Source organism: Psammomys obesus, unplaced genomic scaffold (assembly GCF_907164565.1).
Source record: "Psammomys obesus unplaced genomic scaffold, mPsaObe1.curated_primary_1811, whole genome shotgun sequence".
Taxonomy (NCBI): domain Eukaryota; kingdom Metazoa; phylum Chordata; class Mammalia; order Rodentia; family Muridae; genus Psammomys; species Psammomys obesus.
The window spans coordinates 2,051,500-2,062,867 of record NW_026596073.1 but is presented as its reverse complement, the minus strand read 5'-3'; the positions used below and the strand labels follow the sequence as shown (position 1 = coordinate 2,062,867).

The window sequence follows — 11,368 nt, the reverse complement described above, 5'->3', positions numbered from 1 at the left end:
TGAGGGAAGGGGCCACATCTGGGATACAAAATGAATGAATTGTAATGAATAAAAAAATAAATTCATTAAAAACGTCAGTTTGGGAAGGGTCAGCGGTACGCGAGGGTCTGACTTGTTTCCATTTTCTCCTGGGCTGCCCTCTTCTGATTCCCCAGAGCACAGCAGTTGGGGGTCTCCCCCATCCACAATTAATACATTGACAATCTGAATGTTTGCCCAAGGACTCAGGGCTTTTAGCTCCCCCATTGGTAGCAAGGTATTGTAACCTTAAAAGGGTATTTATACTGAGCTTGTGAACGGCGGCGAGTGGAGGACTTCATAAACTTATGCAGTTGATGGTAACTTTTAAAAACAGTCTTCTGAACTGCTCGAAAGTGTTTGAAAGTGTTACTGGAAGCTAGTAACAAGTTCAGTATTTTACAGAAACCAGCCACTTTCTTAATTCCTTCCAGCTGGGGTTGAGGCACAAGCCAGTTTTACAACTCTAGAATTTTTTTTTTTTTTATGTAGAGAAAGAATGATCCAGGCTGGCTGTAATCACTGTGATAAAACGAATAAGTCTTTTCCTACTTTTGTTTCTTCAGTTCCTCCACTTTCATGTGGTCCCTCCCTGTCATTCCTACTTCAAATGGAGAAAATGCTAATGTAGACATAATTTTTTTTTCCTTCTCCCAATCCAATGCCACCTGCAAACCTGCAAGCCAAGTTTCAGTCCTGACCCTCTTTGCCCGCCACCATCCCTGCTATAGTTACTGCCCTTCATCTAAGGAGCTTCCCTTTACAGCAGACAGAGCTACCACCGAAAAGCACAACTGGATACAATGTAGAGATTAATGGATGTTAGGGAGCCCAGCACCAGTGAATACATCTGTGTCATTACTTCTGCTTCTATGGCTAAAGGAATATCACAGAAGAGGGGCTGAAAGATTGTAAGAGCCATGATACCAGGAAGTCTGCTGTGAAATAGCAGATGGTTGCATAAACAAGACCGGAACACTTGGGAAATATCAATAGATGTGTTAACATGATAGTGTGAAAATTTCATGGGGTCTCACCCCTAGGCAAAGAACCACAGGAAACTAGTAGTTGTTGGGAGAGGGAGAATTAGTCATTACTGGTTATCCATACCAAATGGTCAGCCCTGAAACCAAATCCACACAAACAACAAAAGCAGTGTCATTGGGTTGTGTTCATAACTTATGCATACATATACATATACCGTATGTCACAATAGTAATTAAAGAAAATGAGGCTACCGATCTGAGACTAGTAACGTGTGGGAAGGGTTGGAGGGAAGGGGCTGGAGAGGGGAAAGGAAGGGGGAAAGTGATGTAATTCTGTTGAATTGAAGTGTATTAAAATTGAACTTCAAAAGAAAAAGATTTGGAGAAAAAAATTCATATCAGTTATCAAGGCTTCAAAGTAACATATATGTATATATGTGTAAACATCTCTCTATATATTCTTTTCTCTAAGACCAGACAGACTTGATATTCATGATAGTTCTCTTTAAAAAACAAAGTGTGTTAGCTCCAGGTGCTCAGTTACTACTGATCAAAGAACATTAAAAAATGCTTGATGAGAATTTTGTAATTCCAGCACGCTGGTGAGTAAACATTCAGTGAAAGGCAAAATGGAGAGCCCCGGTTTGAAGGAGTGAGTTTCTCTTGCTGCAATTCGAATGTTTGCTTTAAAAGCACTTAAGAAGCTCCTGCTGAATCTCTTGCTCTCTCTTTTTGGGCTCCTCCTACAGGAAGGTTGATGTTACCCGAAGAGTTTAAATAAAACGTGTGGTACAAGTCCACACAGGCTGAATGCCTCTGAGTTCTTTCTGCTCTGTGGTGGCGAGTGGGTGGAATGCATACACAGGTTTTTTTGTTTTGTTTTGTTTTTAACGCGAGGAATTCTAACTACTCCGAATATCTGGGTGTAAGAATCAGGTAGTCACATACCTCCTCATTCTGGAACTTTTCCTTCTCACCACTCCTTCTCAACATCCTCCTTCTCATGTGAAAGCTCTTGAATGCTTGTCAAAAATAGAAAGCTGAACAGAGACTGTTTTCCCTCCCGGCTTTCTATGTTTTCTTACAGCTACAGTGTAGTTCTATAAATGTGATGAAAACCAATTACATTATTTTTCTTATGATAACATGTTTACCTGGAGGCTGTGAGGAGAGATACTGATGATGAAATATGAAGGCCTTGGTTCTGTATTGAATTCATATCATTTCATTATTACAGTAATGTCTTTACTATAAAATCAGTGTCTTAAGTGAAGTCGCACGCAAGTGATTTATTTGTGAAGGACACAAAACTAATTATAAGGAAAATTTGAGATATGAGCCCCATGCCCAATTTGCTACAGGCAGAAGGCCTGTATTGATGTCTTTGTTACATTAAAAGAGAAAATCTTTTAAGAAGGGCTCAGTAATTTGTTCCCTTTTGAATTAAAAATAAATAAAGTTCTGGTGAAAGGACATTGGGTCTCTAAGGATCAAGTCATGTTTTTAATTTTAAAATGCAACTTTATGTTCTTTTATGTAACCATTTTTCCAAAAAAGATTTCTAGTACTTTCCTTTCCTCTCTCTTTTTATTCAGACTGCTGTTAGTCCTAGACTCATGAACTTGTTCACTGACAAATCTACAAGGCCTCTGCATACCTTCCCTCGGGGTAGTCAGTGCCGAATGTGGCTAGGGCACTCTACGGCACATCATCTGTACAGGCCAACAGCTAACCTGGTTCCTGGTATCTCACTTTGTCCATTAGCAAATAGAGGATATATAGAACCCGTCCCCCAGAAGAGCGTGAGACGCCCGGAAACCATGATACGGATAAGGCTGTACTTACTGTTTATTCCTGCAGCAGTTCAGGGGCAGCATGATTGCTGTGTAATTTTTGCTTGCTTGCCACTCAAAGGACCTTCTACTCTTCCTCCCAAGCTGGTCCTTTTCATGTGTTCCATGCATGAACTTCATCAGACAGAAAAAAAAAAGGAATCAGCTTTAATTTCTTGTCTTTCATGCTCAATTTATTATTAACTGTAGATTTAAATAACAGTCCTGGGACCTCTCTCATTTTTCTATTTATAGGCACATTCTCTCTTACTTTGACTACATGGAGAGACTTCGAGAGGACCTTTTCCTTGAACCCCATCTTGCATCTTTTCTTCTTACCACAGTCATAGAGGCTTGAAAGAAATTTCACCACACCACCTCAGGTTTTGTAGTTTCTTAGATACTTACTAAATGCATTTATGATAGTCGTCCTGCCTAACCACCTCATACACCATTTTTTACTTTGACCTCTGACCTCTAGTTACAAGCTGCTTCTTCCTTTTCCTCTCTCCTCTTCCTTCTTTTTCTGTTTGTAGGTTTCATGTTTCTGACTGCAGGATCTTCCTACTTGTGTTTCCCTCAGCCAGAATATTCTTTCTTTTCATCCCATGGTTGATCATTATTAATTAATCAATGCCTAGCTTAAATGTTATTTCTTTGGCCACGTAAGTTGAATCCATTTGTTGTATATTCAAATTAGTTCATGTTTTCTCTTCATAATATTCATTTAAACTGCAACCACATCACTATGGAGCTCTCTTTTACTCTAGCATGCAAGCTCCGTGAAGGCTGTGCTGTAGCTCCTGCTCACCTTCCACCAGCAGATTGCCTTGAACATATTTGACATTCATTAAATGTTTACTGTCTGACTTTACCCACTTGGAGACTTAGAAATAGTTGCATATATAGGAAGTCCTGTATTTTAAAAATACCCACACCATGTGTAAGGCATGCAGCTCAGTGATAAAGTACATAAATGAGGTAATGTATTTATTCCAACACTCCTCTCTCATGCCTCTCTCTTTTGAAGCCTTTGCTAAGAGTGAATATAGTTTCTAAATACTATGTTCTGACATCAAACACTCATGCTAACTCTTTTGACTTACTTCTGAACACTCAAATTTGATTGGATTTCATAGCTTGAATTTTAAATTCAATTCTATTGGAGACAGTCTGGTATTTTCCTGACCATTGTCTTATCCTACCTACCAGAGTTGTGCTACAAAGCTGAGAATTCTGAATATTCATTTTTATTTTAATCTGGAAATGATTTCAATGCTATTAGGTTGTGAAGCCTAAGCTAGGTGCTATGAGGGAAATGGAGAGGCATTAGGCAAAGAACCAACTCTGAAAGCAGCTTTCAAATAACAAAGGGGCAAGAGGCGTATCTGAATATCGTGATTAGTTGTTTTCGCTGTTGAATTTTTACCAAATCTTAACAGAAACTACTTAAGGAAGGAACTACTTATTTTGAATCACAATTTCAATCCATCTTAGTGGAGAGACTGTGGCAGAACAGCTCAGTTCACACATCCTGTAGGGACAGGAAGCAGACAAAACAAGAAGCAGTTGAGGATGGTATGTGCCAAGGATCTGCCCCCAGTGACACACTTCCCTTGGCCATTCTTCCTACACTTGTAGGACCTCCACAAATAGTATTCACACTGTAAGCATACAGTAGATCTTACACATTCAAACCATAATAATATCCAAGTGCAATAGATTCACTGTGTGGATAGAATCTACTAAGAAATAGTTCAACTCCATCTCTTGTCCCCCATCCAAGAATAGGACTTAGAAAAATCATTAAGCTACAAGATTGTTTATGTTTCACATCTTGCCTTTCATTACAATCATCCAGGGAGCTCAATGATAGTTGAGTTCTGCCTCAGTTTGAGGTGCCACTAGGGCATACTGTGTCTGGTATCAAGCATGTACGTATTTGGGGAATGACCCAACTCAGCTAGTTAGGAGAGAGTGTCATGCCTCATCATCCTTTCAGAAAGGCAACTTTGGGTGGGAAGGGGCTAACAGCAAAGGCGAAGGTTGGGGAGGAGTTGCCTTCTCAGGTATTCTGTTAGTGGAATTAAACTTTCTTAGATGTGTATTGATAAAGCCACAGAGAAATGTTCATAATCATTTCATAACACTGATCATCTAAAACATCTGGGTGAGCTAATCAATTTTTTAATGAGCAACCAAAATGTTTTAGAACATGAAAAATAAAATTATAAAACTGTGCTGAACAGAAAAATATGGTTGACCCCCTCCCCCGGCAATGGGCAAAGAGACATCTTTTTGATGGTGTTGTTCTTACATCAGTCAGGGATAGAGTAAATGGCAGCCCTTTGTGCATCCTAGCTTGATGCCTATCTTGGTGGCCGAAGCTGTCTTATGCCTAGAACTCACAAAAATCTAATCAAATCAAATCCCGGCAGTGCAGTCTGGGACGAGGAAGACAAAGAGAGACTTGTGGACTGCCATGCCATCCACAGGCCTGCCCTCCAGTGCCTTGCGCAGACAGCCCATAGACACCCAGGGGCCGGTCAGCTGCGTGTCCAGTTTGCAGTGGGAGTCACTCCAATGTGTGAGGATGTGGTCGTCGGATGGGAGAGAAGGAGAAATGGAACAGCCTGAGCATTCTGAAGAGAGATGGAACTGGAGACCTGAGAGTGAAGAGGAGGAGCCTGTTGTGAGTGGCCAGCTCCACCACCTGGGGTCATGGTGAGGTCCCAGCCCAAGCCACTTCTGAGGGCGGTGCCTGGGTCTGTGGCTTCACAACAGCCGGGCTCAGTGTTGATAGCCACGGCTTATGTTACCACTAGAAAACATGGACGACCATGTGGATGTCCAGGTGCAGTACATAACTGGCCCCACCCCTCACTGGATGCAGCGCTCTGGAGATCTGGCCTCATCTCTCATCAGTGACAGCACTCAGGAGAGCAGGCTCTGTGCCTTGTCTAGTGGAGCTGGGCTTGGTGGCAGGGATGTGGGTGAGCCACCTTAGTGCATGAGGATGTGAGAGCTAACCCTGCCCACCCATTGGTCATGAGGTGGTATGGGTGCAGAGATGATGACCCCGCCCTCTCCTCATCACCTCTGGCAGGAGGAATGCTCCCCACAGGGTCGTGAGCAACTAGGGAGAGAGCAGGCCTTGCACCTTACCTAAGCAACACAGTGGAATTGGCCCTGATGGTGAGGGCACGGAGTCGCCAGCTCACAGGGAGTGAGAAAATGGAAGAGCTGGCTCAGCTCCTCATAGGTTGCAGCATCTGGGAGAGTGAGCCTTCCACTTCCAATGGGCCACCCGGTGGCTGGTGGGTGCCGGTGAGCTGGCCCCAGGGAATGGGAACAGGAGAACTGACCCCTCCTCCTACCAATGGTGGAATTGGGTGGCCTAGCTGGAGCAATGCTGGAGCTAGTGAGGTAAGAGAGCGAGCTGTTAAGCTGACCAGGCCCAGATCCAGGGATCTGACCTGACCCACTCCAAAATCTATACCATCTGTGTCAGATATGAGAAATGGTCGGTCCTGTTGTGCTAAATCTGCAGGATCTCTGTGGCATAGGGCAACAACAGGGTAACTGTGAGGAGATCTGGTGATGATCCGAAATTGATGGTGTCACAGAAGCCAGATATCTCAAACCAGAACAATGACTCCTTGCAATGAGCATTTGCACGTGAAGATGTGTGGACAGATGGATATACTGTGGGACACACTGTGACACACTACAGCTTCCATGATGACATGTTTTCTATGCTTAGTTTTTATTGTTGTTGTTTTTGTATGTTTTATTTTGGAGGGGGAGGTTTGCAAGGAAGAAGTTCGGATATGAGGAGCCAGGGAGATGAGCGGGATTGGGGTGCATGATGTGAAACTCACAAAGAATCAATAAAAAGTTAAAAAAGTGACTGAATTAGCAATTCTTGGCTTTGAGTAAAATTTATTTAAAACTATTCTAAGAATATATGCAGTAGAAGAGTGGGTTACAACATTTGTGAAGGGGAAGCCATATTAAGATAAACTTGGTTATAAATCAAGCATGAAATGTAGAGATAAAGAAATCCCAGGCCTCATCTTTTATTTTAAAGTTAAAGTTGTAAAGAAACAACCTTAGGTTGCTTGCCCGGGTCACACACTATTTGGGGATTTTTTTTTTTCATACTAGCTAAATTTCTAAAGGAAGTGGAAATTGTAATGTTCATTCTGTAGATGTTATTTTAAGATAACCCATAAGTTTAATCTTTGTTTTACTTATTATCATTGTTTCTGAAGAGTGTATTAATCAAAGTTCTCTAGAGTAGTGGTTCTCAACCTGTGGGTTATAAACCCTCTGTGGGGGGGTCACCTATCAGATATCCTGCATATCATGTATTTACATCACAATTCATAACAGTAGCAAAATTATATCTTTGTAGTAGCAACAAAATAATTTCATAGTTGGGGATCACCCCAACATGAGGAAGTATATTAAATAACCACAGCATTAGGAAGGTTGAAAAACACTGGTCTGGAGGAACAGAACAAATAAAATCAATGCATATTAAAAAGGAGTTTACTAGACTGGCTTACACAACGTGGTCTCGATAGTCCAACAGTGGCTGTCTTCTCAGTGGAGAGGCTGAGAACTTGTAGCTGTTCAGTTCATGAGGCTGGATGACTCAGTAGTCCCAAACCTAACCCTGAAGGTCTGAGATTTCCCGAGAGATGCTAGTCCTTAGTCCATGGTGGAAGGCAGAAGTGGGGTTCTGACACCAGGGAAGAATGGCAGCATCGTGACAGCAGCAACACCAGTGGCGGAAGTAGTGCAGATGAAGTCTCTAGCAAGATGCACAGTCAAGCAGTCACAAGACAAACCTTTCTCTTTGGAGCTTTTGTCAGGGCCACCACAGGCAGAGGTTGACCACACTCAGTGTGGGCCTTCTCACTTCGGATAGTGCAATCATAAAGGTGTGTCCAGAGGCTTGCCTGTTAGCTGAGTCCAGATCTAGTCAACCTGATCACAAAGATTCACCATCACAGACTGTGTGCAAATTACTGTGACATTCATCAATGAATTAAATTTAGCACTTATATGAATATTTAAATATATGTTAAAATTGCAATTACCATGAATCTTGACATTAAGAACTTATCCATTTAATGACATATTTCTACCAAAACAAACCTTGTTCCCCATCATATGTTTCTCTTTGCCTACTCAGATTTCATGATTCTGAAGAAGAAAAGGTAAATTGGTGTGACTCCATTTAAAGAACAGTTATTAACAGTAGTTTATGGGAAAATTGACAAAAAACTGGTGCTTTGCAGTCAATATGTGACATTGTTTTCACCAGAAATTGTGAAAGGCTGATTCTCAAAGGTGCCAGGAAAAAAAGCCACTTGAAGATAGAAAAATTTCCACTAAAATATAAGCAGATTATTTTTTTTGTATCTGTTCAGTTAAACACGAGACCAGAGATTATGATATCATTAAAAACAAGAAGGAATTCTTCCAAGATCCACAGATTCAAATCATAACTGCTATGTTGTATTGACTAGTGCTTGTGTTGACTCCAAAACCATGGTGCTTCATAAAAATGTTAGCGTTCAGTGTCTGTGTGTGGCCACATTTATGCAGAGATGATGAAGGGAGGCCTTTGGCTCTTGGCAGCTGCTACTTTGTATGAGATCATTATTTTTTCGTGCCCTCACTGGGACAAGGTAGCCTCTATATTTTTAAGGACCATCTTCATGCTGATGACATAGCATCTGGTTTTCATAGATGATGTCCAGGGTCCCAGAGCTGAATGCTGGTAATCATTTTTAGGTCTATTTCTTATCTGTTGTATTTTTCCAGAGACTGTCTCTTATATCTTTGTTTTTCTTTTCTTACCGTATTTTTAGTTATCTTTGCCTTTTCTTTTATACTCATTTTCTAAACTAAGATACACTCAGATCTTTAGGTACATATTTTGTAGGAGTTGAAGATTCTTGAAGCCATCTTGTCACACACACACACACACACACACACACACACACACACACACACACACGACTATACCTTAGCTGCAATAATATTAATTACACGTGATGCTTTGGGTTGTGTTATTCCACGGTTTATAACCTCTTTGTCCATATTTAGCAAATCATTACGTTACATAAGACATGATAGCAGTGGCCTAAACCTAAACTCTCACTGGTTAAACTTATTCCTCTATTGTTTGAAAAATTAAATTAGCCACAAACCCTGTAATCACACCATTTAAATGTCATTGAGGTGTTTTCTCACACTTTGGTTAATTTGCTGAAAATTCTGTTTAATTCATGTTTGACAAATTTAAAAAGTGTTTGTATTTACCAAAATGAATTTGTTTTAACTATTTGTTTTAACTATATTTATTATTATTTTATAATAATAAATTGGATAGAGTATTTTATCATTTGCTTGGTTTAGTCTGAGGTTGTCCAGCTGTCTAGGACCAACTGTTGACATGGCTATAAACAGAATTGTCAATGAAGGCAGCATGATTTTCTTATTGCTGTCATAATAAATTATTTTGAATGTGGTGGACTATTTTCCAGATGTTTGAAAGCAGAAATCCCTTTGTAAATTTTAATATCAGGAAGTTGGCATCTGGACATAAGTTTTTAGTTTCTGCATTTAATTGATTTTTAGTGAACTGATTTTAGAACATTTGATTTTTGGCATATTGACTTGATTCCCTATTAAATATATTATGTCATTTGAATTTTACAGGAATACTGATTAGCATAATACTTCTCAATAATTCTTTTTATGGGGGACAAATGGGTTTATTTCATATCTAGTTTTCTTGGCACAAATGAATTGAAATGCTATGTCATAAAGTATATGTACTGACATTTTGTCCTAAAATACTGTTGTAAAATTTGATCTCTTAGCTAAAGTGGCATTTGGCGGATTTTTCTATTATCAAATTATTTTTTTCAATTCATTGTGGTCTATAAGGGATTTCCTTCAAAATGTATAAAAGTTCTCTGTGTTAAACTTTTACCCAATGATTTTAGGATTCATTGATCACTCTTGCTCAAATAAATTATTATATGGCTGGTAACACAAAGAAAATTTCCTAATATTTGTAACCTTAATTTTTATTTTTTATGTGTATGGAATTTCTTCCATATATGTCTTTGTGCTACATGCATGCGGTATTGGCAGAAGAAGATATCAGACTCTCTGGATCTGCTGTTACAGATCATCATGAGGTGCTGGGAATCGAACCTGGGTCCTCCGGAGCATCAGGCACTGTTCTTGAATGCTAAGTCATCTCTACAGCCCAAGTTTTCAATGGTAACATTCCTTCTAGGTGTGTATATTAGATATTTTACACATTGCTGAGACAAAATGTCTGATAACAATAAGGATAGAAAGGCTTACTTTAATTTATAGTCCAAAGGTAGAATCCATCCTTCTGGATAAAGCACAGAGGAAGGGCATGAGGCAGATGATCACATCACATCTTCAGTCATACTGGTGTTCAGCTCACTTTCTCCTTTTCTTTAGTCCAAGACCCCAGTCCATGGAATAGTATCACCCACATTTAGAAAATATATCACAGATATATTTTCAGAAGTTTATTTTTGTGGTGATTCTAAATCTCATCACTGACTATCTAGATTAGCCATGGATTTTTAAAAAATAATTCAGTGTTATTATTCTTATTCTTGATGCTAAACTTAGCTTAAGTCTGATGTCACTACTACTCTTGAGTATTTTTTGACTTCATTAGATTTTAGGCTTCTCTATGTTTATCACACATGCATGCACGCACAAAAACACACACATCAGAGAGACAGAGAGAGAGAGAGAGAGAGAGAGAGAGAGAGAGAGTTTTGTATGCCCTCTGTCTAAGATATGAATCATTAATTTTTTTAAGGAGACAGTGTGGAACTTAATGTTTTCACTGTTATCAGGCTTTTGCCACTTTCAGGCTTTCATAGAGATCAGAGTTAAAAATAGGTCAGATTGGGCCAGTTGTAGTAGTGCTTTCTTATCCTTCAAAAATTGGCAACTATCTTACTTTTCAATAATCAGGTCTCCTCTAAGTTCCTCATCTAGTGGCCTGGCCTACTCCAGTGAGCTTTTCCAGTGCTGTCCCTAACCTACAGGCTTGAGCCAGGATATACATTTTGTGTGCCAGCTAGCTCTGCTCTGTGACTACCTGACTTCAAACTACCTATGCCATGTCCAACCACTAGGCCCAGCCTAGCCTCAGATCTTTTGTGGGCTTGTACTGCCTACCTGTTCCTATACTACCTGCTTATTCCCCAGGTCTCAGGTCTAGTTTTTATAGTGCTGGGAGGTGCTATGAAAACTGCCAAAGGATAGTAGCAATTAATACATCTAAATTGTTCTATCCAGCTGTGATGTCTATGACCACCATAGGTTAAAACCATGGCCAGCATGTAGAGATATCCCTAATGGTATGAGAGTGACAATAAAATCTTGGCAGTAACAAACAACTCTCTGATGGGACTTAAGACCCTCTCAAAAGATATTATTGCCTGGTCC

The 11,368-nt window shown here is 40.0% G+C and overlaps 1 non-coding gene across 1 annotated transcript; it reads left to right on the top strand.

Annotated features, from left to right (window-relative positions):
• Nucleotides 1–5,104: 5,104 nt before the first annotated feature.
• Nucleotides 5,105–5,247, top strand: LOC129690562 (small nucleolar RNA SNORA48). Its single transcript, XR_008722315.1, has one exon. It is a non-coding gene; the product is annotated as a small nucleolar RNA SNORA48 (small nucleolar RNA).
• Nucleotides 5,248–11,368: the final 6,121 nt, after the last annotated feature.